This window comes from Agelaius phoeniceus, chromosome 10, assembly GCF_051311805.1.
Source record: "Agelaius phoeniceus isolate bAgePho1 chromosome 10, bAgePho1.hap1, whole genome shotgun sequence".
NCBI lineage: Eukaryota > Metazoa > Chordata > Aves > Passeriformes > Icteridae > Agelaius > Agelaius phoeniceus.
In genome coordinates, this window is record NC_135274.1 from 8,080,804 (window position 1) to 8,102,238 (window position 21,435).

The 21,435-nt window shown below is 63.8% G+C and overlaps 47 non-coding genes across 47 annotated transcripts; all 47 read right to left on the reverse strand.

Moving 5' to 3' along the window:
- Positions 1-308: 308 nt before the first annotated feature.
- Positions 309-427, reverse strand: LOC143694971 (5S ribosomal RNA). Its single transcript, XR_013183796.1, has one exon. It is a non-coding gene; the product is annotated as a 5S ribosomal RNA (ribosomal RNA).
- A 256-nt stretch (positions 428-683) lies between these two features.
- On the reverse strand, positions 684-802 carry LOC143694972 (5S ribosomal RNA). Its single transcript, XR_013183797.1, has one exon. It is a non-coding gene; the product is annotated as a 5S ribosomal RNA (ribosomal RNA).
- A 255-nt stretch (positions 803-1,057) lies between these two features.
- On the reverse strand, positions 1,058-1,176 carry LOC143694973 (5S ribosomal RNA). The gene has a single exon (XR_013183798.1). It is a non-coding gene; the product is annotated as a 5S ribosomal RNA (ribosomal RNA).
- A 256-nt stretch (positions 1,177-1,432) lies between these two features.
- On the reverse strand, positions 1,433-1,551 carry LOC143694974 (5S ribosomal RNA). Its single transcript, XR_013183799.1, has one exon. It is a non-coding gene; the product is annotated as a 5S ribosomal RNA (ribosomal RNA).
- A 256-nt stretch (positions 1,552-1,807) lies between these two features.
- LOC143694928 (5S ribosomal RNA) lies at positions 1,808-1,925 on the reverse strand. Its single transcript, XR_013183753.1, has one exon. It is a non-coding gene; the product is annotated as a 5S ribosomal RNA (ribosomal RNA).
- A 256-nt stretch (positions 1,926-2,181) lies between these two features.
- LOC143694976 (5S ribosomal RNA) lies at positions 2,182-2,300 on the reverse strand. Its single transcript, XR_013183801.1, has one exon. It is a non-coding gene; the product is annotated as a 5S ribosomal RNA (ribosomal RNA).
- Positions 2,301-2,556: 256 nt separating this feature from the next.
- LOC143694977 (5S ribosomal RNA) lies at positions 2,557-2,675 on the reverse strand. The gene has a single exon (XR_013183802.1). It is a non-coding gene; the product is annotated as a 5S ribosomal RNA (ribosomal RNA).
- A 255-nt stretch (positions 2,676-2,930) lies between these two features.
- Positions 2,931-3,049, reverse strand: LOC143694978 (5S ribosomal RNA). Its single transcript, XR_013183803.1, has one exon. It is a non-coding gene; the product is annotated as a 5S ribosomal RNA (ribosomal RNA).
- A 256-nt stretch (positions 3,050-3,305) lies between these two features.
- LOC143694979 (5S ribosomal RNA) lies at positions 3,306-3,424 on the reverse strand. The gene has a single exon (XR_013183804.1). It is a non-coding gene; the product is annotated as a 5S ribosomal RNA (ribosomal RNA).
- Positions 3,425-3,680: 256 nt separating this feature from the next.
- Positions 3,681-3,799, reverse strand: LOC143694980 (5S ribosomal RNA). The gene has a single exon (XR_013183805.1). It is a non-coding gene; the product is annotated as a 5S ribosomal RNA (ribosomal RNA).
- A 256-nt stretch (positions 3,800-4,055) lies between these two features.
- Positions 4,056-4,174, reverse strand: LOC143694910 (5S ribosomal RNA). The gene has a single exon (XR_013183735.1). It is a non-coding gene; the product is annotated as a 5S ribosomal RNA (ribosomal RNA).
- Positions 4,175-4,430: 256 nt separating this feature from the next.
- Positions 4,431-4,549, reverse strand: LOC143694911 (5S ribosomal RNA). Its single transcript, XR_013183736.1, has one exon. It is a non-coding gene; the product is annotated as a 5S ribosomal RNA (ribosomal RNA).
- A 256-nt stretch (positions 4,550-4,805) lies between these two features.
- On the reverse strand, positions 4,806-4,924 carry LOC143694912 (5S ribosomal RNA). The gene has a single exon (XR_013183737.1). It is a non-coding gene; the product is annotated as a 5S ribosomal RNA (ribosomal RNA).
- A 255-nt stretch (positions 4,925-5,179) lies between these two features.
- On the reverse strand, positions 5,180-5,298 carry LOC143694913 (5S ribosomal RNA). Its single transcript, XR_013183738.1, has one exon. It is a non-coding gene; the product is annotated as a 5S ribosomal RNA (ribosomal RNA).
- Positions 5,299-5,552: 254 nt separating this feature from the next.
- On the reverse strand, positions 5,553-5,670 carry LOC143694923 (5S ribosomal RNA). The gene has a single exon (XR_013183748.1). It is a non-coding gene; the product is annotated as a 5S ribosomal RNA (ribosomal RNA).
- A 256-nt stretch (positions 5,671-5,926) lies between these two features.
- LOC143694914 (5S ribosomal RNA) lies at positions 5,927-6,045 on the reverse strand. The gene has a single exon (XR_013183739.1). It is a non-coding gene; the product is annotated as a 5S ribosomal RNA (ribosomal RNA).
- Positions 6,046-6,301: 256 nt separating this feature from the next.
- Positions 6,302-6,420, reverse strand: LOC143694916 (5S ribosomal RNA). The gene has a single exon (XR_013183741.1). It is a non-coding gene; the product is annotated as a 5S ribosomal RNA (ribosomal RNA).
- Positions 6,421-6,676: 256 nt separating this feature from the next.
- On the reverse strand, positions 6,677-6,795 carry LOC143694917 (5S ribosomal RNA). The gene has a single exon (XR_013183742.1). It is a non-coding gene; the product is annotated as a 5S ribosomal RNA (ribosomal RNA).
- A 256-nt stretch (positions 6,796-7,051) lies between these two features.
- Positions 7,052-7,170, reverse strand: LOC143694918 (5S ribosomal RNA). The gene has a single exon (XR_013183743.1). It is a non-coding gene; the product is annotated as a 5S ribosomal RNA (ribosomal RNA).
- Positions 7,171-7,426: 256 nt separating this feature from the next.
- LOC143694925 (5S ribosomal RNA) lies at positions 7,427-7,545 on the reverse strand. The gene has a single exon (XR_013183750.1). It is a non-coding gene; the product is annotated as a 5S ribosomal RNA (ribosomal RNA).
- A 256-nt stretch (positions 7,546-7,801) lies between these two features.
- On the reverse strand, positions 7,802-7,920 carry LOC129124698 (5S ribosomal RNA). The gene has a single exon (XR_008534882.1). It is a non-coding gene; the product is annotated as a 5S ribosomal RNA (ribosomal RNA).
- Positions 7,921-8,176: 256 nt separating this feature from the next.
- Positions 8,177-8,295, reverse strand: LOC129124695 (5S ribosomal RNA). Its single transcript, XR_008534880.1, has one exon. It is a non-coding gene; the product is annotated as a 5S ribosomal RNA (ribosomal RNA).
- A 256-nt stretch (positions 8,296-8,551) lies between these two features.
- Positions 8,552-8,670, reverse strand: LOC129124694 (5S ribosomal RNA). Its single transcript, XR_008534879.1, has one exon. It is a non-coding gene; the product is annotated as a 5S ribosomal RNA (ribosomal RNA).
- A 256-nt stretch (positions 8,671-8,926) lies between these two features.
- Positions 8,927-9,045, reverse strand: LOC129124693 (5S ribosomal RNA). Its single transcript, XR_008534878.1, has one exon. It is a non-coding gene; the product is annotated as a 5S ribosomal RNA (ribosomal RNA).
- A 256-nt stretch (positions 9,046-9,301) lies between these two features.
- Positions 9,302-9,420, reverse strand: LOC129124692 (5S ribosomal RNA). The gene has a single exon (XR_008534877.1). It is a non-coding gene; the product is annotated as a 5S ribosomal RNA (ribosomal RNA).
- Positions 9,421-9,676: 256 nt separating this feature from the next.
- On the reverse strand, positions 9,677-9,795 carry LOC129124691 (5S ribosomal RNA). Its single transcript, XR_008534876.1, has one exon. It is a non-coding gene; the product is annotated as a 5S ribosomal RNA (ribosomal RNA).
- A 256-nt stretch (positions 9,796-10,051) lies between these two features.
- On the reverse strand, positions 10,052-10,170 carry LOC129124690 (5S ribosomal RNA). The gene has a single exon (XR_008534874.1). It is a non-coding gene; the product is annotated as a 5S ribosomal RNA (ribosomal RNA).
- Positions 10,171-10,426: 256 nt separating this feature from the next.
- On the reverse strand, positions 10,427-10,545 carry LOC129124689 (5S ribosomal RNA). Its single transcript, XR_008534873.1, has one exon. It is a non-coding gene; the product is annotated as a 5S ribosomal RNA (ribosomal RNA).
- Positions 10,546-10,801: 256 nt separating this feature from the next.
- LOC129124688 (5S ribosomal RNA) lies at positions 10,802-10,920 on the reverse strand. The gene has a single exon (XR_008534872.1). It is a non-coding gene; the product is annotated as a 5S ribosomal RNA (ribosomal RNA).
- Positions 10,921-11,176: 256 nt separating this feature from the next.
- On the reverse strand, positions 11,177-11,295 carry LOC129124687 (5S ribosomal RNA). The gene has a single exon (XR_008534871.1). It is a non-coding gene; the product is annotated as a 5S ribosomal RNA (ribosomal RNA).
- Positions 11,296-11,551: 256 nt separating this feature from the next.
- LOC129124685 (5S ribosomal RNA) lies at positions 11,552-11,670 on the reverse strand. The gene has a single exon (XR_008534870.1). It is a non-coding gene; the product is annotated as a 5S ribosomal RNA (ribosomal RNA).
- Positions 11,671-11,926: 256 nt separating this feature from the next.
- LOC129124683 (5S ribosomal RNA) lies at positions 11,927-12,045 on the reverse strand. The gene has a single exon (XR_008534868.1). It is a non-coding gene; the product is annotated as a 5S ribosomal RNA (ribosomal RNA).
- Positions 12,046-12,301: 256 nt separating this feature from the next.
- On the reverse strand, positions 12,302-12,420 carry LOC129124682 (5S ribosomal RNA). Its single transcript, XR_008534867.1, has one exon. It is a non-coding gene; the product is annotated as a 5S ribosomal RNA (ribosomal RNA).
- A 256-nt stretch (positions 12,421-12,676) lies between these two features.
- Positions 12,677-12,795, reverse strand: LOC129124681 (5S ribosomal RNA). The gene has a single exon (XR_008534866.1). It is a non-coding gene; the product is annotated as a 5S ribosomal RNA (ribosomal RNA).
- Positions 12,796-13,051: 256 nt separating this feature from the next.
- On the reverse strand, positions 13,052-13,170 carry LOC129124680 (5S ribosomal RNA). Its single transcript, XR_008534865.1, has one exon. It is a non-coding gene; the product is annotated as a 5S ribosomal RNA (ribosomal RNA).
- A 256-nt stretch (positions 13,171-13,426) lies between these two features.
- Positions 13,427-13,545, reverse strand: LOC129124679 (5S ribosomal RNA). Its single transcript, XR_008534864.1, has one exon. It is a non-coding gene; the product is annotated as a 5S ribosomal RNA (ribosomal RNA).
- Positions 13,546-13,801: 256 nt separating this feature from the next.
- Positions 13,802-13,920, reverse strand: LOC129124678 (5S ribosomal RNA). Its single transcript, XR_008534863.1, has one exon. It is a non-coding gene; the product is annotated as a 5S ribosomal RNA (ribosomal RNA).
- A 256-nt stretch (positions 13,921-14,176) lies between these two features.
- On the reverse strand, positions 14,177-14,295 carry LOC129124677 (5S ribosomal RNA). The gene has a single exon (XR_008534862.1). It is a non-coding gene; the product is annotated as a 5S ribosomal RNA (ribosomal RNA).
- Positions 14,296-14,551: 256 nt separating this feature from the next.
- LOC129124676 (5S ribosomal RNA) lies at positions 14,552-14,670 on the reverse strand. Its single transcript, XR_008534861.1, has one exon. It is a non-coding gene; the product is annotated as a 5S ribosomal RNA (ribosomal RNA).
- Positions 14,671-14,926: 256 nt separating this feature from the next.
- On the reverse strand, positions 14,927-15,045 carry LOC129124699 (5S ribosomal RNA). Its single transcript, XR_008534883.2, has one exon. It is a non-coding gene; the product is annotated as a 5S ribosomal RNA (ribosomal RNA).
- A 256-nt stretch (positions 15,046-15,301) lies between these two features.
- On the reverse strand, positions 15,302-15,420 carry LOC129124675 (5S ribosomal RNA). The gene has a single exon (XR_008534860.1). It is a non-coding gene; the product is annotated as a 5S ribosomal RNA (ribosomal RNA).
- Positions 15,421-15,676: 256 nt separating this feature from the next.
- Positions 15,677-15,795, reverse strand: LOC129124674 (5S ribosomal RNA). Its single transcript, XR_008534859.1, has one exon. It is a non-coding gene; the product is annotated as a 5S ribosomal RNA (ribosomal RNA).
- Positions 15,796-16,051: 256 nt separating this feature from the next.
- On the reverse strand, positions 16,052-16,170 carry LOC129124673 (5S ribosomal RNA). The gene has a single exon (XR_008534858.2). It is a non-coding gene; the product is annotated as a 5S ribosomal RNA (ribosomal RNA).
- A 256-nt stretch (positions 16,171-16,426) lies between these two features.
- On the reverse strand, positions 16,427-16,545 carry LOC129124713 (5S ribosomal RNA). The gene has a single exon (XR_008534897.1). It is a non-coding gene; the product is annotated as a 5S ribosomal RNA (ribosomal RNA).
- Positions 16,546-16,801: 256 nt separating this feature from the next.
- On the reverse strand, positions 16,802-16,920 carry LOC129124708 (5S ribosomal RNA). Its single transcript, XR_008534892.1, has one exon. It is a non-coding gene; the product is annotated as a 5S ribosomal RNA (ribosomal RNA).
- Positions 16,921-17,176: 256 nt separating this feature from the next.
- LOC129124696 (5S ribosomal RNA) lies at positions 17,177-17,295 on the reverse strand. The gene has a single exon (XR_008534881.1). It is a non-coding gene; the product is annotated as a 5S ribosomal RNA (ribosomal RNA).
- A 256-nt stretch (positions 17,296-17,551) lies between these two features.
- Positions 17,552-17,670, reverse strand: LOC129124684 (5S ribosomal RNA). The gene has a single exon (XR_008534869.1). It is a non-coding gene; the product is annotated as a 5S ribosomal RNA (ribosomal RNA).
- Positions 17,671-21,435: the final 3,765 nt, after the last annotated feature.

Below are 21,435 nucleotides of genomic sequence, written 5' to 3' on the forward strand. Positions count from 1 at the left end.
TGCTTCCGAGATCAGACGAGATCGGGCGTTCTCAGGGTGGTATGGCCGTAGGCACCCACCAGCCCCTCCGCAGCGCTCTCGAGCCCTGGCCACCACCCTCCCGGCACGCACCCACACCTCCACGGCCAACACAATCACCGCGCGCCCACACAGGCCGAACACGGACCCTGAGGACGCGGCCCAGGCCACCACTGACACCCAAGGCCACAAGGACCACCCCAGAAGCTCACCTGCCCCCTCCCTCCTGCCCCAGCCTCGCCTGCCCAAGCAAAACGGGAGACCTCCTGGGCACAAAAGGCACCAAAAGATGCCTACAGCACCCGGTATTCCCAGGCGGTCTCCCATCCAAGTACTAACCGGGCCCGACCCTGCTTAGCTTCCGAGATCAGACGAGATCGGGCGTTCTCAGGGTGGTATGGCCGTAGGCACCCACCAGCCCCTCCGCAGCGCTCTCGAGCCCTGGCCACCACCCTCCCGGCACGCACCCACACCTCCACGGCCAACACAATCACCGCGCGCCCACACAGGCCGAACACGGACCCTGAGGACGCGGCCCAGGCCACCACTGACACCCAAGGCCACAAGGACCACCCCAGAAGCTCACCTGCCCCCTCCCTCCTGCCCCCGGCCTCGCCTGCCCAAGCAAAACGGGAGACCTCCTGGGCACAAAAGGCACCAAAAGATGCCTACAGCACCCGGTATTCCCAGGCGGTCTCCCATCCAAGTACTAACCGGGCCCGACCCTGCTTAGCTTCCGAGATCAGACGAGATCGGGCGTTCTCAGGGTGGTATGGCCGTAGGCACCCACCAGCCCCTCCGCAGCGCTCTCGAGCCCTGGCCACCACCCTCCCGGCACGCACCCACACCTCCACGGCCAACACAAGCACCGCGCGCCCACTCAGGCCGACCACGGACCCTGGAGACGCGGCCCAGGCCACCACTGACACCCAAGGCCACAAGGGCCACCCCAGAAGCTCACCTGCCCCCTCCCTCCTGCCCCCGCCTCGCCTGCCCAAGCAAAACGGGAGACCTCCTGGGCACAAAAGGCACCAAAAGATGCCTACAGCACCCGGTATTCCCAGGCGGTCTCCCATCCAAGTACTAACCGGGCCCGACCCTGCTTAGCTTCCGAGATCAGACGAGATCGGGCGTTCTCAGGGTGGTATGGCCGTAGGCACCCACCAGCCCCTCCGCAGCGCTCTCGAGCCCTGGCCACCACCCTCCCGGCACGCACCCACACCTCCACGGCCAACACAATCACCGCGCGCCCACACAGGCCGAACACGGACCCTGAGGACGCGGCCCAGGCCACCACTGACACCCAAGGCCACAAGGACCACCCCAGAAGCTCACCTGCCCCCTCCCTCCTGCCCCCGGCCTCGCCTGCCCAAGCAAAACGGGAGACCTCCTGGGCACAAATGGCACCAAAAGATGCCTACAGCACCCGGTATTCCCAGGCGGTCTCCCATCCAAGTACTAACCGGGCCCGACCCTGCTTAGCTTCCGAGATCAGACGAGATCGGGCGTTCTCAGGGTGGTATGGCCGTAGGCACCCACCAGCCCCTCCGCAGCGCTCTCGAGCCCTGGCCACCACCCTCCCGGCACGCACCCACACCTCCACGGCCAACACAAGCACCGCGCGCCCACACAGGCCGAACACGGACCCTGAGGACGCGGCCCAGGCCACCACTGACACCCAAGGCCACAAGGACCACCCCAGAAGCTCACCTGCCCCCTCCCTCCTGCCCCCGGCCTCGCCTGCCCAAGCAAAACGGGAGACCTCCTGGGCACAAAAGGCACCAAAAGATGCCTACAGCACCCGGTATTCCCAGGCGGTCTCCATCCAAGTACTAACCGGGCCCGACCCTGCTTAGCTTCCGAGATCAGACGAGATCGGGCGTTCTCAGGGTGGTATGGCCGTAGGCACCCACCAGCCCCTCCGCAGCGCTCTCGAGCCCTGGCCACCACCCTCCCGGCACGCACCCACACCTCCACGGCCAACACAATCACCGCGCGCCCACACAGGCCGAACACGGACCCTGAGGACGCGGCCCAGGCCACCACTGACACCCAAGGCCACAAGGACCACCCCAGAAGCTCACCTGCCCCCTCCCTCCTGCCCCCGGCCTCGCCTGCCCAAGCAAAACGGGAGACCTCCTGGGCACAAATGGCACCAAAAGATGCCTACAGCACCCGGTATTCCCAGGCGGTCTCCCATCCAAGTACTAACCGGGCCCGACCCTGCTTAGCTTCCGAGATCAGACGAGATCGGGCGTTCTCAGGGTGGTATGGCCGTAGGCACCCACCAGCCCCTCCGCAGCGCTCTCGAGCCCTGGCCACCACCCTCCCGGCACGCACCCACACCTCCACGGCCAACACAATCACCGCGCGCCCACACAGGCCGAACACGGACCCTGAGGACGCGGCCCAGGCCACCACTGACACCCAAGGCCACAAGGACCACCCCAGAAGCTCACCTGCCCCCTCCCTCCTGCCCCCGGCCTCGCCTGCCCAAGCAAAACGGGAGACCTCCTGGGCACAAAAGGCACCAAAAGATGCCTACAGCACCCGGTATTCCCAGGCGGTCTCCCATCCAAGTACTAACCGGGCCCGACCCTGCTTAGCTTCCGAGATCAGACGAGATCGGGCGTTCTCAGGGTGGTATGGCCGTAGGCACCCACCAGCCCCTCCGCAGCGCTCTCGAGCCCTGGCCACCACCCTCCCGGCACGCACCCACACCTCCACGGCCAACACAATCACCGCGCGCCCACACAGGCCGAACACGGACCCTGAGGACGCGGCCCAGGCCACCACTGACACCCAAGGCCACAAGGACCACCCCAGAAGCTCACCTGCCCCCTCCCTCCTGCCCCCGGCCTCGCCTGCCCAAGCAAAACGGGAGACCTCCTGGCACAAAAGGCACCAAAAGATGCCTACAGCACCCGGTATTCCCAGGCGGTCTCCCATCCAAGTACTAACCGGGCCCGACCCTGCTTAGCTTCCGAGATCAGACGAGATCGGGCGTTCTCAGGGTGGTATGGCCGTAGGCACCCACCAGCCCCTCCGCAGCGCTCTCGAGCCCTGGCCACCACCCTCCCGGCACGCACCCACACCTCCACGGCCAACACAAGCACCGCGCGCCCACACAGGCCGAACACGGACCCTGAGGACGCGGCCCAGGCCACCACTGACACCCAAGGCCACAAGGACCACCCCAGAAGCTCACCTGCCCCCTCCCTCCTGCCCCCGGCCTCGCCTGCCCAAGCAAAACGGGAGACCTCCTGGGCACAAATGGCACCAAAAGATGCCTACAGCACCCGGTATTCCCAGGCGGTCTCCCATCCAAGTACTAACCGGGCCCGACCCTGCTTAGCTTCCGAGATCAGACGAGATCGGGCGTTCTCAGGGTGGTATGGCCGTAGGCACCCACCAGCCCCTCCGCAGCGCTCTCGAGCCCTGGCCACCACCCTCCCGGCACGCACCCACACCTCCACGGCCAACACAAGCACCGCGCGCCCACACAGGCCGAACACGGACCCTGAGGACGCGGCCCAGGCCACCACTGACACCCAAGGCCACAAGGACCACCCCAGAAGCTCACCTGCCCCCTCCCTCCTGCCCCCGGCCTCGCCTGCCCAAGCAAAACGGGAGACCTCCTGGGCACAAAAGGCACCAAAAGATGCCTACAGCACCCGGTATTCCCAGGCGGTCTCCCATCCAAGTACTAACCGGGCCCGACCCTGCTTAGCTTCCGAGATCAGACGAGATCGGGCGTTCTCAGGGTGGTATGGCCGTAGGCACCCACCAGCCCCTCCGCAGCGCTCTCGAGCCCTGGCCACCACCCTCCCGGCACGCACCCACACCTCCACGGCCAACACAAGCACCGCGCGCCCACACAGGCCGAACACGGACCCTGAGGACGCGGCCCAGGCCACCACTGACACCCAAGGCCACAAGGACCACCCCAGAAGCTCACCTGCCCCCTCCCTCCTGCCCCCGGCCTCGCCTGCCCAAGCAAAACGGGAGACCTCCTGGGCACAAAAGGCACCAAAAGATGCCTACAGCACCCGGTATTCCCAGGCGGTCTCCCATCCAAGTACTAACCGGGCCCGACCCTGCTTAGCTTCCGAGATCAGACGAGATCGGGCGTTCTCAGGGTGGTATGGCCGTAGGCACCCACCAGCCCCTCCGCAGCGCTCTCGAGCCCTGGCCACCACCCTCCCGGCACGCACCCACACCTCCACGGCCAACACAATCACCGCGCGCCCACACAGGCCGAACACGGACCCTGAGGACGCGGCCCAGGCCACCACTGACACCCAAGGCCACAAGGACCACCCCAGAAGCTCACCTGCCCCCTCCCTCCTGCCCCCGGCCTCGCCTGCCCAAGCAAAACGGGAGACCTCCTGGGCACAAAAGGCACCAAAAGATGCCTACAGCACCCGGTATTCCCAGGCGGTCTCCCATCCAAGTACTAACCGGGCCCGACCCTGCTTAGCTTCCGAGATCAGACGAGATCGGGCGTTCTCAGGGTGGTATGGCCGTAGGCACCCACCAGCCCCTCCGCAGCGCTCTCGAGCCCTGGCCACCACCCTCCCGGCACGCACCCACACCTCCACGGCCAACACAAGCACCGCGCGCCCACTCAGGCCGACCACGGACCCTGAGGACGCGGCCCAGGCCACCACTGACACCCAAGGCCACAAGGACCACCCCAGAAGCTCACCTGCCCCCTCCCTCCTGCCCCCGGCCTCGCCTGCCCAAGCAAAACGGGAGACCTCCTGGGCACAAAAGGCACCAAAAGATGCCTACAGCACCCGGTATTCCCAGGCGGTCTCCCATCCAAGTACTAACCGGGCCCGACCCTGCTTAGCTTCCGAGATCAGACGAGATCGGGCGTTCTCAGGGTGGTATGGCCGTAGGCACCCACCAGCCCCTCCGCAGCGCTCTCGAGCCCTGGCCACCACCCTCCCGGCACGCACCCACACCTCCACGGCCAACACAAGCACCGCGCGCCCACTCAGGCCGACCACGGACCCTGAGGACGCGGCCCAGGCCACCACTGACACCCAAGGCCACAAGGACCACCCAGAAGCTCACCTGCCCCCTCCCTCCTGCCCCCGGCCTCGCCTGCCCAAGCAAAACGGGAGACCTCCTGGGCACAAAAGGCACCAAAAGATGCCTACAGCACCCGGTATTCCCAGGCGGTCTCCCATCCAAGTACTAACCGGGCCCGACCCTGCTTAGCTTCCGAGATCAGACGAGATCGGGCGTTCTCAGGGTGGTATGGCCGTAGGCACCCACCAGCCCCTCCGCAGCGCTCTCGAGCCCTGGCCACCACCCTCCCGGCACGCACCCACACCTCCACGGCCAACACAAGCACCGCGCGCCCACTCAGGCCGACACGGACCCTGAGACGCGGCCCAGGCCACCACGGACACCCAAGGCCACAAGGGCCACCCCAGAAGCTCACCTGCCCCCTCCCTCCTGCCCCCGGCCTCGCCTGCCCAAGCAAAACGGGAGACCTCCTGGGCACAAAAGGCACCAAAAGATGCCTACAGCACCGGTATTCCCAGGCGGTCTCCCATCCAAGTACTAACCGGGCCCGACCCTGCTTAGCTTCCGAGATCAGACGAGATCGGGCGTTCTCAGGGTGGTATGGCCGTAGGCACCCACCAGCCCCTCCGCAGCGCTCTCGAGCCCTGGCCACCACCCTCCCGGCACGCACCCACACCTCCACGGCCAACACAAGCACCGCGCGCCCACTCAGGCCGACCACGGACCCTGAGGACGCGGCCCAGGCCACCACTGACACCCAAGGCCACAAGGACCACCCCAGAAGCTCACCTGCCCCCTCCCTCCTGCCCCCGGCCTCGCCTGCCCAAGCAAAACGGGAGACCTCCTGGGCACAAAAGGCACCAAAAGATGCCTACAGCACCCGGTATTCCCAGGCGGTCTCCCATCCAAGTACTAACCGGGCCCGACCCTGCTTAGCTTCCGAGATCAGACGAGATCGGGCGTTCTCAGGGTGGTATGGCCGTAGGCACCCACCAGCCCCTCCGCAGCGCTCTCGAGCCCTGGCCACCACCCTCCCGGCACGCACCCACACCTCCACGGCCAACACAAGCACCGCGCGCCCACTCAGGCCGACCACGGACCCTGAGGACGCGGCCCAGGCCACCACTGACACCCAAGGCCACAAGGACCACCCCAGAAGCTCACCTGCCCCCTCCCTCCTGCCCCCGGCCTCGCCTGCCCAAGCAAAACGGGAGACCTCCTGGGCACAAAAGGCACCAAAAGATGCCTACAGCACCCGGTATTCCCAGGCGGTCTCCCATCCAAGTACTAACCGGGCCCGACCCTGCTTAGCTTCCGAGATCAGACGAGATCGGGCGTTCTCAGGGTGGTATGGCCGTAGGCACCCACCAGCCCCTCCGCAGCGCTCTCGAGCCCTGGCCACCACCCTCCCGGCACGCACCCACACCTCCACGGCCAACACAATCACCGCGCGCCCACACAGGCCGACCACGGACCCTGAGGACGCGGCCCAGGCCACCACTGACACCCAAGGCCACAAGGACCACCCCAGAAGCTCACCTGCCCCCTCCCTCCTGCCCCCGGCCTCGCCTGCCCAAGCAAAACGGGAGACCTCCTGGGCACAAAAGGCACCAAAAGATGCCTACAGCACCCGGTATTCCCAGGCGGTCTCCCATCCAAGTACTAACCGGGCCCGACCCTGCTTAGCTTCCGAGATCAGACGAGATCGGGCGTTCTCAGGGTGGTATGGCCGTAGGCACCCACCAGCCCCTCCGCAGCGCTCTCGAGCCCTGGCCACCACCCTCCCGGCACGCACCCACACCTCCACGGCCAACACAAGCACCGCGCGCCCACTCAGGCCGACCACGGACCCTGAGGACGCGGCCCAGGCCACCACTGACACCCAAGGCCACAAGGACCACCCCAGAAGCTCACCTGCCCCCTCCCTCCTGCCCCCGGCCTCGCCTGCCCAAGCAAAACGGGAGACCTCCTGGGCACAAAAGGCACCAAAAGATGCCTACAGCACCCGGTATTCCCAGGCGGTCTCCCATCCAAGTACTAACCGGGCCCGACCCTGCTTAGCTTCCGAGATCAGACGAGATCGGGCGTTCTCAGGGTGGTATGGCCGTAGGCACCCACCAGCCCCTCCGCAGCGCTCTCGAGCCCTGGCCACCACCCTCCCGGCACGCACCCACACCTCCACGGCCAACACAAGCACCGCGCGCCCACTCAGGCCGACCACGGACCCTGAGGACGCGGCCCAGGCCACCACTGACACCCAAGGCCACAAGGACCACCCCAGAAGCTCACCTGCCCCCTCCCTCCTGCCCCCGGCCTCGCCTGCCCAAGCAAAACGGGAGACCTCCTGGGCACAAAAGGCACCAAAAGATGCCTACAGCACCCGGTATTCCCAGGCGGTCTCCCATCCAAGTACTAACCGGGCCCGACCCTGCTTAGCTTCTGAGATCAGACGAGATCGGGCGTTCTCAGGGTGGTATGGCCGTAGGCACCCACCAGCCCCTCCGCAGCGCTCTCGAGCCCTGGCCACCACCCTCCCGGCACGCACCCACACCTCCACGGCCAACACAATCACCGCGCGCCCACACAGGCCGACCACGGACCCTGAGGACGCGGCCCAGGCCACCACTGACACCCAAGGCCACAAGGACCACCCCAGAAGCTCACCTGCCCCCTCCCTCCTGCCCCCGGCCTCGCCTGCCCAAGCAAAACGGGAGACCTCCTGGGCACAAAAGGCACCAAAAGATGCCTACAGCACCCGGTATTCCCAGGCGGTCTCCCATCCAAGTACTAACCGGGCCCGACCCTGCTTAGCTTCCGAGATCAGACGAGATCGGGCGTTCTCAGGGTGGTATGGCCGTAGGCACCCACCAGCCCCTCCGCAGCGCTCTCGAGCCCTGGCCACCACCCTCCCGGCACGCACCCACACCTCCACGGCCAACACAAGCACCGCGCGCCCACACAGGCCGAACACGGACCCTGAGGACGCGGCCCAGGCCACCACTGACACCCAAGGCCACAAGGACCACCCCAGAAGCTCACCTGCCCCCTCCCTCCTGCCCCCGGCCTCGCCTGCCCAAGCAAAACGGGAGACCTCCTGGGCACAAAAGGCACCAAAAGATGCCTACAGCACCCGGTATTCCCAGGCGGTCTCCCATCCAAGTACTAACCGGGCCCGACCCTGCTTAGCTTCCGAGATCAGACGAGATCGGGCGTTCTCAGGGTGGTATGGCCGTAGGCACCCACCAGCCCCTCCGCAGCGCTCTCGAGCCCTGGCCACCACCCTCCCGGCACGCACCCACACCTCCACGGCCAACACAAGCACCGCGCGCCCACTCAGGCCGACCACGGACCCTGAGGACGCGGCCCAGGCCACCACTGACACCCAAGGCCACAAGGACCACCCCAGAAGCTCACCTGCCCCCTCCCTCCTGCCCCCGGCCTCGCCTGCCCAAGCAAAACGGGAGACCTCCTGGGCACAAAAGGCACCAAAAGATGCCTACAGCACCCGGTATTCCCAGGCGGTCTCCCATCCAAGTACTAACCGGGCCCGACCCTGCTTAGCTTCCGAGATCAGACGAGATCGGGCGTTCTCAGGGTGGTATGGCCGTAGGCACCCACCAGCCCCTCCGCAGCGCTCTCGAGCCCTGGCCACCACCCTCCCGGCACGCACCCACACCTCCACGGCCAACACAAGCACCGCGCGCCCACTCAGGCCGACCACGGACCCTGGAGACGCGGCCCAGGCCACCACTGACACCCAAGGCCACAAGGGCCACCCCAGAAGCTCACCTGCCCCCTCCCTCCTGCCCCCGGCCTCGCCTGCCCAAGCAAAACGGGAGACCTCCTGGGCACAAAAGGCACCAAAAGATGCCTACAGCACCCGGTATTCCCAGGCGGTCTCCCATCCAAGTACTAACCGGGCCCGACCCTGCTTAGCTTCCGAGATCAGACGAGATCGGGCGTTCTCAGGGTGGTATGGCCGTAGGCACCCACCAGCCCCTCCGCAGCGCTCTCGAGCCCTGGCCACCACCCTCCCGGCACGCACCCACACCTCCACGGCCAACACAATCACCGCGCGCCCACACAGGCCGAACACGGACCCTGAGGACGCGGCCCAGGCCACCACTGACACCCAAGGCCACAAGGACCACCCCAGAAGCTCACCTGCCCCCTCCCTCCTGCCCCCGGCCTCGCCTGCCCAAGCAAAACGGGAGACCTCCTGGGCACAAATGGCACCAAAAGATGCCTACAGCACCCGGTATTCCCAGGCGGTCTCCCATCCAAGTACTAACCGGGCCCGACCCTGCTTAGCTTCCGAGATCAGACGAGATCGGGCGTTCTCAGGGTGGTATGGCCGTAGGCACCCACCAGCCCCTCCGCAGCGCTCTCGAGCCCTGGCCACCACCCTCCCGGCACGCACCCACACCTCCACGGCCAACACAAGCACCGCGCGCCCACACAGGCCGAACACGGACCCTGAGGACGCGGCCCAGGCCACCACTGACACCCAAGGCCACAAGGACCACCCCAGAAGCTCACCTGCCCCCTCCCTCCTGCCCCCGGCCTCGCCTGCCCAAGCAAAACGGGAGACCTCCTGGGCACAAAAGGCACCAAAAGATGCCTACAGCACCCGGTATTCCCAGGCGGTCTCCCATCCAAGTACTAACCGGGCCCGACCCTGCTTAGCTTCCGAGATCAGACGAGATCGGGCGTTCTCAGGGTGGTATGGCCGTAGGCACCCACCAGCCCCTCCGCAGCGCTCTCGAGCCCTGGCCACCACCCTCCCGGCACGCACCCACACCTCCACGGCCAACACAATCACCGCGCGCCCACACAGGCCGAACACGGACCCTGAGGACGCGGCCCAGGCCACCACTGACACCCAAGGCCACAAGGACCACCCCAGAAGCTCACCTGCCCCCTCCCTCCTGCCCCCAGCCTCGCCTGCCCAAGCAAAACGGGAGACCTCCTGGGCACAAAAGGCACCAAAAGATGCCTACAGCACCCGGTATTCCCAGGCGGTCTCCCATCCAAGTACTAACCGGGCCCGACCCTGCTTAGCTTCCGAGATCAGACGAGATCGGGCGTTCTCAGGGTGGTATGGCCGTAGGCACCCACCAGCCCCTCCGCAGCGCTCTCGAGCCCTGGCCACCACCCTCCCGGCACGCACCCACACCTCCACGGCCAACACAATCACCGCGCGCCCACACAGGCCGAACACGGACCCTGAGGACGCGGCCCAGGCCACCACTGACACCCAAGGCCACAAGGACCACCCCAGAAGCTCACCTGCCCCCTCCCTCCTGCCCCCGGCCTCGCCTGCCCAAGCAAAACGGGAGACCTCCTGGGCACAAAAGGCACCAAAAGATGCCTACAGCACCCGGTATTCCCAGGCGGTCTCCCATCCAAGTACTAACCGGGCCCGACCCTGCTTAGCTTCCGAGATCAGACGAGATCGGGCGTTCTCAGGGTGGTATGGCCGTAGGCACCCACCAGCCCCTCCGCAGCGCTCTCGAGCCCTGGCCACCACCCTCCCGGCACGCACCCACACCTCCACGGCCAACACAAGCACCGCGCGCCCACTCAGGCCGACCACGGACCCTGGAGACGCGGCCCAGGCCACCACTGACACCCAAGGCCACAAGGGCCACCCCAGAAGCTCACCTGCCCCCTCCCTCCTGCCCCCGGCCTCGCCTGCCCAAGCAAAACGGGAGACCTCCTGGGCACAAAAGGCACCAAAAGATGCCTACAGCACCCGGTATTCCCAGGCGGTCTCCCATCCAAGTACTAACCGGGCCCGACCCTGCTTAGCTTCCGAGATCAGACGAGATCGGGCGTTCTCAGGGTGGTATGGCCGTAGGCACCCACCAGCCCCTCCGCAGCGCTCTCGAGCCCTGGCCACCACCCTCCCGGCACGCACCCACACCTCCACGGCCAACACAATCACCGCGCGCCCACACAGGCCGAACACGGACCCTGAGGACGCGGCCCAGGCCACCACTGACACCCAAGGCCACAAGGACCACCCCAGAAGCTCACCTGCCCCCTCCCTCCTGCCCCCGGCCTCGCCTGCCCAAGCAAAACGGGAGACCTCCTGGGCACAAATGGCACCAAAAGATGCCTACAGCACCCGGTATTCCCAGGCGGTCTCCCATCCAAGTACTAACCGGGCCCGACCCTGCTTAGCTTCCGAGATCAGACGAGATCGGGCGTTCTCAGGGTGGTATGGCCGTAGGCACCCACCAGCCCCTCCGCAGCGCTCTCGAGCCCTGGCCACCACCCTCCCGGCACGCACCCACACCTCCACGGCCAACACAAGCACCGCGCGCCCACACAGGCCGAACACGGACCCTGAGGACGCGGCCCAGGCCACCACTGACACCCAAGGCCACAAGGACCACCCCAGAAGCTCACCTGCCCCCTCCCTCCTGCCCCCGGCCTCGCCTGCCCAAGCAAAACGGGAGACCTCCTGGGCACAAAAGGCACCAAAAGATGCCTACAGCACCCGGTATTCCCAGGCGGTCTCCCATCCAAGTACTAACCGGGCCCGACCCTGCTTAGCTTCCGAGATCAGACGAGATCGGGCGTTCTCAGGGTGGTATGGCCGTAGGCACCCACCAGCCCCTCCGCAGCGCTCTCGAGCCCTGGCCACCACCCTCCCGGCACGCACCCACACCTCCACGGCCAACACAATCACCGCGCGCCCACACAGGCCGAACACGGACCCTGAGGACGCGGCCCAGGCCACCACTGACACCCAAGGCCACAAGGACCACCCCAGAAGCTCACCTGCCCCCTCCCTCCTGCCCCCGGCCTCGCCTGCCCAAGCAAAACGGGAGACCTCCTGGGCACAAATGGCACCAAAAGATGCCTACAGCACCCGGTATTCCCAGGCGGTCTCCCATCCAAGTACTAACCGGGCCCGACCCTGCTTAGCTTCCGAGATCAGACGAGATCGGGCGTTCTCAGGGTGGTATGGCCGTAGGCACCCACCAGCCCCTCCGCAGCGCTCTCGAGCCCTGGCCACCACCCTCCCGGCACGCACCCACACCTCCACGGCCAACACAATCACCGCGCGCCCACACAGGCCGAACACGGACCCTGAGGACGCGGCCCAGGCCACCACTGACACCCAAGGCCACAAGGACCACCCCAGAAGCTCACCTGCCCCCTCCCTCCTGCCCCCGGCCTCGCCTGCCCAAGCAAAACGGGAGACCTCCTGGGCACAAAAGGCACCAAAAGATGCCTACAGCACCCGGTATTCCCAGGCGGTCTCCCATCCAAGTACTAACCGGGCCCGACCCTGCTTAGCTTCCGAGATCAGACGAGATCGGGCGTTCTCAGGGTGGTATGGCCGTAGGCACCCACCAGCCCCTCCGCAGCGCTCTCGAGCCCTGGCCACCACCCTCCCGGCACGCACCCACACCTCCACGGCCAACACAATCACCGCGCGCCCACACAGGCCGAACACGGACCCTGAGGACGCGGCCCAGGCCACCACTGACACCCAAGGCCACAAGGACCACCCCAGAAGCTCACCTGCCCCCTCCCTCCTGCCCCCGGCCTCGCCTGCCCAAGCAAAACGGGAGACCTCCTGGGCACAAAAGGCACCAAAAGATGCCTACAGCACCCGGTATTCCCAGGCGGTCTCCCATCCAAGTACTAACCGGGCCCGACCCTGCTTAGCTTCCGAGATCAGACGAGATCGGGCGTTCTCAGGGTGGTATGGCCGTAGGCACCCACCAGCCCCTCCGCAGCGCTCTCGAGCCCTGGCCACCACCCTCCCGGCACGCACCCACACCTCCACGGCCAACACAAGCACCGCGCGCCCACACAGGCCGAACACGGACCCTGAGGACGCGGCCCAGGCCACCACTGACACCCAAGGCCACAAGGACCACCCCAGAAGCTCACCTGCCCCCTCCCTCCTGCCCCCGGCCTCGCCTGCCCAAGCAAAACGGGAGACCTCCTGGGCACAAATGGCACCAAAAGATGCCTACAGCACCCGGTATTCCCAGGCGGTCTCCCATCCAAGTACTAACCGGGCCCGACCCTGCTTAGCTTCCGAGATCAGACGAGATCGGGCGTTCTCAGGGTGGTATGGCCGTAGGCACCCACCAGCCCCTCCGCAGCGCTCTCGAGCCCTGGCCACCACCCTCCCGGCACGCACCCACACCTCCACGGCCAACACAAGCACCGCGCGCCCACACAGGCCGAACACGGACCCTGAGGACGCGGCCCAGGCCACCACTGACACCCAAGGCCACAAGGACCACCCCAGAAGCTCACCTGCCCCCTCCCTCCTGCCCCCGGCCTCGCCTGCCCAAGCAAAACGGGAGACCTCCTGGGCACAAAAGGCACCAAAAGATGCCTACAGCACCCGGTATTCCCAGGCGGTCTCCCATCCAAGTACTAACCGGGCCCGACCCTGCTTAGCTTCCGAGATCAGACGAGATCGGGCGTTCTCAGGGTGGTATGGCCGTAGGCACCCACCAGCCCCTCCGCAGCGCTCTCGAGCCCTGGCCACCACCCTCCCGGCACGCACCCACACCTCCACGGCCAACACAATCACCGCGCGCCCACACAGGCCGAACACGGACCCTGAGGACGCGGCCCAGGCCACCACTGACACCCAAGGCCACAAGGACCACCCCAGAAGCTCACCTGCCCCCTCCCTCCTGCCCCCGGCCTCGCCTGCCCAAGCAAAACGGGAGACCTCCTGGGCACAAAAGGCACCAAAAGATGCCTACAGCACCCGGTATTCCCAGGCGGTCTCCCATCCAAGTACTAACCGGGCCCGACCCTGCTTAGCTTCCGAGATCAGACGAGATCGGGCGTTCTCAGGGTGGTATGGCCGTAGGCACCCACCAGCCCCTCCGCAGCGCTCTCGAGCCCTGGCCACCACCCTCCCGGCACGCACCCACACCTCCACGGCCAACACAATCACCGCGCGCCCACACAGGCCGAACACGGACCCTGAGGACGCGGCCCAGGCCACCACTGACACCCAAGGCCACAAGGACCACCCCAGAAGCTCACCTGCCCCCTCCCTCCTGCCCCCGGCCTCGCCTGCCCAAGCAAAACGGGAGACCTCCTGGGCACAAAAGGCACCAAAAGATGCCTACAGCACCCGGTATTCCCAGGCGGTCTCCCATCCAAGTACTAACCGGGCCCGACCCTGCTTAGCTTCCGAGATCAGACGAGATCGGGCGTTCTCAGGGTGGTATGGCCGTAGGCACCCACCAGCCCCTCCGCAGCGCTCTCGAGCCCTGGCCACCACCCTCCCGGCACGCACCCACACCTCCACGGCCAACACAAGCACCGCGCGCCCACTCAGGCCGAACACGGACCCTGAGGACGCGGCCCAGGCCACCACTGACACCCAAGGCCACAAGGACCACCCCAGAAGCTCACCTGCCCCCTCCCTCCTGCCCCCGGCCTCGCCTGCCCAAGCAAAACGGGAGACCTCCTGGGCACAAAAGGCACCAAAAGATGCCTACAGCACCCGGTATTCCCAGGCGGTCTCCCATCCAAGTACTAACCGGGCCCGACCCTGCTTAGCTTCCGAGATCAGACGAGATCGGGCGTTCTCAGGGTGGTATGGCCGTAGGCACCCACCAGCCCCTCCGCAGCGCTCTCGAGCCCTGGCCACCACCCTCCCGGCACGCACCCACACCTCCACGGCCAACACAAGCACCGCGCGCCCACTCAGGCCGACCACGGACCCTGAGGACGCGGCCCAGGCCACCACTGACACCCAAGGCCACAAGGACCACCCCAGAAGCTCACCTGCCCCCTCCCTCCTGCCCCCGGCCTCGCCTGCCCAAGCAAAACGGGAGACCTCCTGGGCACAAAAGGCACCAAAAGATGCCTACAGCACCCGGTATTCCCAGGCGGTCTCCCATCCAAGTACTAACCGGGCCCGACCCTGCTTAGCTTCCGAGATCAGACGAGATCGGGCGTTCTCAGGGTGGTATGGCCGTAGGCACCCACCAGCCCCTCCGCAGCGCTCTCGAGCCCTGGCCACCACCCTCCCGGCACGCACCCACACCTCCACGGCCAACACAAGCACCGCGCGCCCACTCAGGCCGACCACGGACCCTGGAGACGCGGCCCAGGCCACCACGGACACCCAAGGCCACAAGGGCCACCCCAGAAGCTCACCTGCCCCCTCCCTCCTGCCCCCGGCCTCGCCTGCCCAAGCAAAACGGGAGACCTCCTGGGCACAAAAGGCACCAAAAGATGCCTACAGCACCCGGTATTCCCAGGCGGTCTCCCATCCAAGTACTAACCGGGCCCGACCCTGCTTAGCTTCCGAGATCAGACGAGATCGGGCGTTCTCAGGGTGGTATGGCCGTAGGCACCCACCAGCCCCTCCGCAGCGCTCTCGAGCCCTGGCCACCACCCTCCCGGCACGCACCCACACCTCCACGGCCAACACAAGCACCGCGCGCCCACTCAGGCCGACCACGGACCCTGAGGACGCGGCCCAGGCCACCACTGACACCCAAGGCCACAAGGACCACCCCAGAAGCTCACCTGCCCCCTCCCTCCTGCCCCCGGCCTCGCCTGCCCAAGCAAAACGGGAGACCTCCTGGGCACAAAAGGCACCAAAAGATGCCTACAGCACCCGGTATTCCCAGGCGGTCTCCCATCCAAGTACTAACCGGGCCCGACCCTGCTTAGCTTCCGAGATCAGACGAGATCGGGCGTTCTCAGGGTGGTATGGCCGTAGGCACCCACCAGCCCCTCCGCAGCGCTCTCGAGCCCTGGCCACCACCCTCCCGGCACGCACCCACACCTCCACGGCCAACACAAGCACCGCGCGCCCACTCAGGCCGACCACGGACCCTGAGGACGCGGCCCAGGCCACCACTGACACCCAAGGCCACAAGGACCACCCCAGAAGCTCACCTGCCCCCTCCCTCCTGCCCCCGGCCTCGCCTGCCCAAGCAAAACGGGAGACCTCCTGGGCACAAAAGGCACCAAAAGATGCCTACAGCACCCGGTATTCCCAGGCGGTCTCCCATCCAAGTACTAACCGGGCCCGACCCTGCTTAGCTTCCGAGATCAGACGAGATCGGGCGTTCTCAGGGTGGTATGGCCGTAGGCACCCACCAGCCCCTCCGCAGCGCTCTCGAGCCCTGGCCACCACCCTCCCGGCACGCACCCACACCTCCACGGCCAACACAAGCACCGCGCGCCCACTCAGGCCGAACACGGACCCTGAGGACGCGGCCCAGGCCACCACTGACACCCAAGGCCACAAGGACCACCCCAGAAGCTCACCTGCCCCCTCCCTCCTGCCCCCGGCCTCGCCTGCCCAAGCAAAACGGGAGACCTCCTGGGCACAAAAGGCACCAAAAGATGCCTACAGCACCCGGTATTCCCAGGCGGTCTCCCATCCAAGTACTAACCGGGCCCGACCCTGCTTAGCTTCCGAGATCAGACGAGATCGGGCGTTCTCAGGGTGGTATGGCCGTAGGCACCCACCAGCCCCTCCGCAGCGCTCTCGAGCCCTGGCCACCACCCTCCCGGCACGCACCCACACCTCCACGGCCAACACAATCACCGCGCGCCCACACAGGCCGACCACGGACCCTGAGGACGCGGCCCAGGCCACCACTGACACCCAAGGCCACAAGGACCACCCCAGAAGCTCACCTGCCCCCTCCCTCCTGCCCCCGGCCTCGCCTGCCCAAGCAAAACGGGAGACCTCCTGGGCACAAAAGGCACCAAAAGATGCCTACAGCACCCGGTATTCCCAGGCGGTCTCCCATCCAAGTACTAACCGGGCCCGACCCTGCTTAGCTTCCGAGATCAGACGAGATCGGGCGTTCTCAGGGTGGTATGGCCGTAGGCACCCACCAGCCCCTCCGCAGCGCTCTCGAGCCCTGGCCACCACCCTCCCGGCACGCACCCACACCTCCACGGCCAACACAAGCACCGCGCGCCCACACAGGCCGAACACGGACCCTGAGGACGCGGCCCAGGCCACCACTGACACCCAAGGCCACAAGGACCACCCCAGAAGCTCACCTGCCCCCTCCCTCCTGCCCCCGGCCTCGCCTGCCCAAGCAAAACGGGAGACCTCCTGGGCACAAAAGGCACCAAAAGATGCCTACAGCACCCGGTATTCCCAGGCGGTCTCCCATCCAAGTACTAACCGGGCCCGACCCTGCTTAGCTTCCGAGATCAGACGAGATCGGGCGTTCTCAGGGTGGTATGGCCGTAGGCACCCACCAGCCCCTCCGCAGCGCTCTCGAGCCCTGGCCACCACCCTCCCGGCACGCACCCACACCTCCACGGCCAACACAAGCACCGCGCGCCCACTCAGGCCGACCACGGACCCTGAGGACGCGGCCCAGGCCACCACTGACACCCAAGGCCACAAGGACCACCCCAGAAGCTCACCTGCCCCCTCCCTCCTGCCCCCGGCCTCGCCTGCCCAAGCAAAACGGGAGACCTCCTGGGCACAAAAGGCACCAAAAGATGCCTACAGCACCCGGTATTCCCAGGCGGTCTCCCATCCAAGTACTAACCGGGCCCGACCCTGCTTAGCTTCCGAGATCAGACGAGATCGGGCGTTCTCAGGGTGGTATGGCCGTAGGCACCCACCAGCCCCTCCGCAGCGCTCTCGAGCCCTGGCCACCACCCTCCCGGCACGCACCCACACCTCCACGGCCAACACAATCACCGCGCGCCCACACAGGCCGAACACGGACCCTGAGGACGCGGCCCAAGCTACGAAGGGTACACGAGCCATAGAAGTTACACAGAGCACACCTGTTTAGGTTTGCTTCCACCCCGGGTCCGAAGGTATTGCGGGACATATGGCTGCTTTTTTGTGTCCGAAAACCATTTGCGATTGAGGCGGCCGAGCGGAGCGCGGTCGGTGCAGGTCTGAGGCCCGGGCGGTGATGGCCGGTCTTGGTTTGGCGGGAACACGGCCGTGTGGAAAGGGCAAACGCTATTGGATAATGCGGGGCCGGCGAGTCCCGATTGGCAGATCCCTTGGCTTCCTCGTGTTGCGATTGGTGGCGCTTGAAGTCCCCAGCTGAAATCTCCCTCCCCTGTCCCAGAGTTCCTACCCCCGCACTACACACTCTCCCCCTAACACGCAACCCCTGTCCCGTCCCCGCAGACCCTACCCCGGCTCACAGTTCCTACTCCACCCACAAGACCTTCCCCGGCCCACTGTCCCTACCTTGGCCAGCAGTCCGTATTCTGGGCTGCAATTCCCCCCCCCAGCCCACAGACTGTACCCTGGCCCACAGTCCAGATTCTGGCCCCAGAGTTCCAATTCCAACCCTACAGTCACTAACCCAGCCCTACAGTTAGTCTCCCAATCCTACAGTCATTTCGGCTGTAGTCCTCTAGTCACTATCCCAACGTCACAGTGATTCCGGCACCAGTTCCACAGGGTTTCTTTAACCAGCTCCATCTTTGATTGTTCCCACTGCTCCCAGGTGACGCTTCTTGTTGTGGAAGGATCTTTAGTTTCGGTCCAGAGCTGTGAGGTTTGAACTTCACCTCTAGAATCCATATTCCAAACCCAGCCTGAAAAACTTTTTTTCCAGTTCTAGCCCCACAGTGGCTATCCCAGTCCTATAGTGATTTCAGATCCATCCCTGAAGTTGCATTCCAGCCCAACAATCCCTGTACCAGCCCTACAGTCCTTATCCTGCCCTGCAGTCACTTTCTCTTTATTTCTCTGCCAGCTCCACTGCTTCAGGTTCAGTTCTGCATCTTCCCACCTCTTCCAGGTGAAGCTGCTCCTGGGTCAGGCCTGGATCTTCTTTTCACATCCAGGTCTCTCATGCTTCAGCTCCAGCTCAAGAATTCACATTCCAGCTCCAGCCGGTCATGGGTGGGAGAGGTAACTTCAGACAAAGTTAATTCAAGAAACCCTCCCATTGTGCCACAAGGTGCAGAAAAGGATTCCCTAGCTTTCTAAACTCTTTCTCAGAAAGAGGTGCCTGGATTCAGTCCCAGACTCAGACTTTGCCAACAATTTAAGTTTTACAACTTCATCACACAGGTTTCAATGACAGCAAATTAGATATATTTTTATAAGAATGAATTATTTCTTATGATAAATTTTTAGACAAAAATAACTCAATAAGAATTATTTAGAAAAGCTGAAACTATTATATTACAAGAGAGGATTGTGCATTCTATCAAAGCAATATTAAAGCAATTATATTAAAGCTAGGAAAAAGATACCATTACTAGAGACTGATGTAACTCACCCATACCAACGACTGTGGACAAATCTCTTTCTTCTAACCTTTAGGAGTATCCTTGGTGAGCATCTCTAAAACCCAATGCAAGAATCTGCACATACTGTAAGAGGAATATATTAGAAGAACGTCCTATAAGGAAAGTGGACTGGACTTTTATAGTGTGGAGGAGGTGACCACCAGTGATATGCCTACAGGTCAGTTTAGCAGTTTATCTGCCAAATTTTTGTCTTGTTATGAGCAGGTTGATTTGAGGCTGGTCTGCCAGATTGAGACATTGTGCCAGATTTTTAGGATGATTCAACACCAAATACCTGCACATGATGCCCTTCTCAGCCCATCATCAGTAGCTTGCAAAACAGGGCATTTTTTGAGTTGTTTGACCACATTTCAGGGCTGAATATCCTGTTACACAGCCCCACCGTCCCTATCCCAGCCCCACAGTGATTCTACCCCCAGATGCATGGGATTTATCCAGTCCCAAAGTTCTCATTGCTCCACATCAGTTTAGGTCTGGATTCAGCCCCAGGGGCTTCAATATATCCTCTGGCCTCAGCCACAGCCCTATAATTTTTACTTTAAAAACATCATATATCTAGTAATAGAATTTTTTAAAATACAATAAAATAAAAATATGACAGTGCAACAGTATAAAAAAATCTTAATACAACTAGGATCATGTAAAACTAAGAGAATAAATAATAAATACAATCAGTAGATAATGAACTTGGATCTGGACCCAAACTGATGTGGAGCAATGGAAATGGTGAGGCTGGAGGTCGATAAATCCCATGGGGAAGGGGATGGAGCTGGAGCTTGGGGGCTGCAGGAGCTGTCAGGGGAGTTCCAGCCCTCCCAGCAATGGTACCCACACAAGCTGGGAGTGGAGGTCTCAGGGCTGCTCCTGGGGCTCAGAGACAGCCCAGGGGCACCTTTTGGGGTGCAGAACAAGGCACCAAACCACTGTTTCCAGCACCTAATGCTGGCTGAGGGTCCTGTGGGCAGTGGGGTGCAGGGCAAGGTGTGTGCTGTAGGCCAGGGCTCTTTTGCCCCCAAAGCTGAGGCCCCATTGGGATGAGTCTTGCAGGTCATAGAGATATTTGAGTGATGACAGTTACTGATTCATCACCTTGTCAACAGCACAGGAGCAAAGTGATAGCCAGGAGCAGCTTTTAGCCAGAGGCAGTGGAAAGCTGAGGAGCTGGAACTGAGGCAGTAGAGCTGGTGGTTACATAGAGAATGTGGGGCTTAGGGTGGAAACACTGTGGGGCTAGATAGGGGCTGTGGGGCCAGGATAGGCACTGTAGGGCTGGAGCTGGAATATGGGTTCTAGAGCTGAAGCTGAAGCATTAGAGAGCTGAAGCTGAAATGAAGATCCTGCCTCAATCCAGGAGCAGCATCGGGAGGATGTAGAGCTGGAGCAGAAACATCAGAGCTGGTGGAGCTTGTGGGGCTGGAGCTGGAATCACTGTAGGGTTGGGACAGGACTGTGTGTCTGTGATAGGAATTATGGCGCCAGGATAACAACTTTAGAGATGGAGCTGGAATCAGGGAAGGGAAGGAAGGGAAGGCCATGCAAATCCCTGCCTTACCTTGCTTACTTTTCCCCTTCCCTTGCTTATCCCTTTCCTTGCTTCTCCCACCCCTCCCTCGCGGCCTTCTCCCACCCATAGCTGTAGCCTAGAGCTCTATTTCCACCAGATGGCAGCCTGGCTTTGCAGTTGCTGATTTCACCCTCAGCTACTCTTTTCCCTGGACACCCTGCAGGCACAGAAGCACCTTGTGTTGTTGGGCTCGTTGTTCTTCAGGGTGGCCAGTAATCCAGGCAGAGCTCCCCGCTCTCCTCCCCATTCCTCTCTGGTGGAAGGTGCCACGTCTCTCCATCACAGACGTGGCACCGCGTGAGGGCAATGCGGTGTGGGCATAGCGCATACCACCCCTTCCACACAGCAGCCCGTTTTCAGGCAGTCCTGGATTTATAATAATATATATCCAGGTAATATACCTGGAGTGGCCTTCCTGTGTCACATGCTGTGGTGAACCTGCAGCCGTCCTGAGCCTCCCGACCCTCTCTAGGGCAGCCTAGAGCTGCCCAGGCAGTACGCAGGGGCAAGGTGGCTGCGAATGGCTTCAT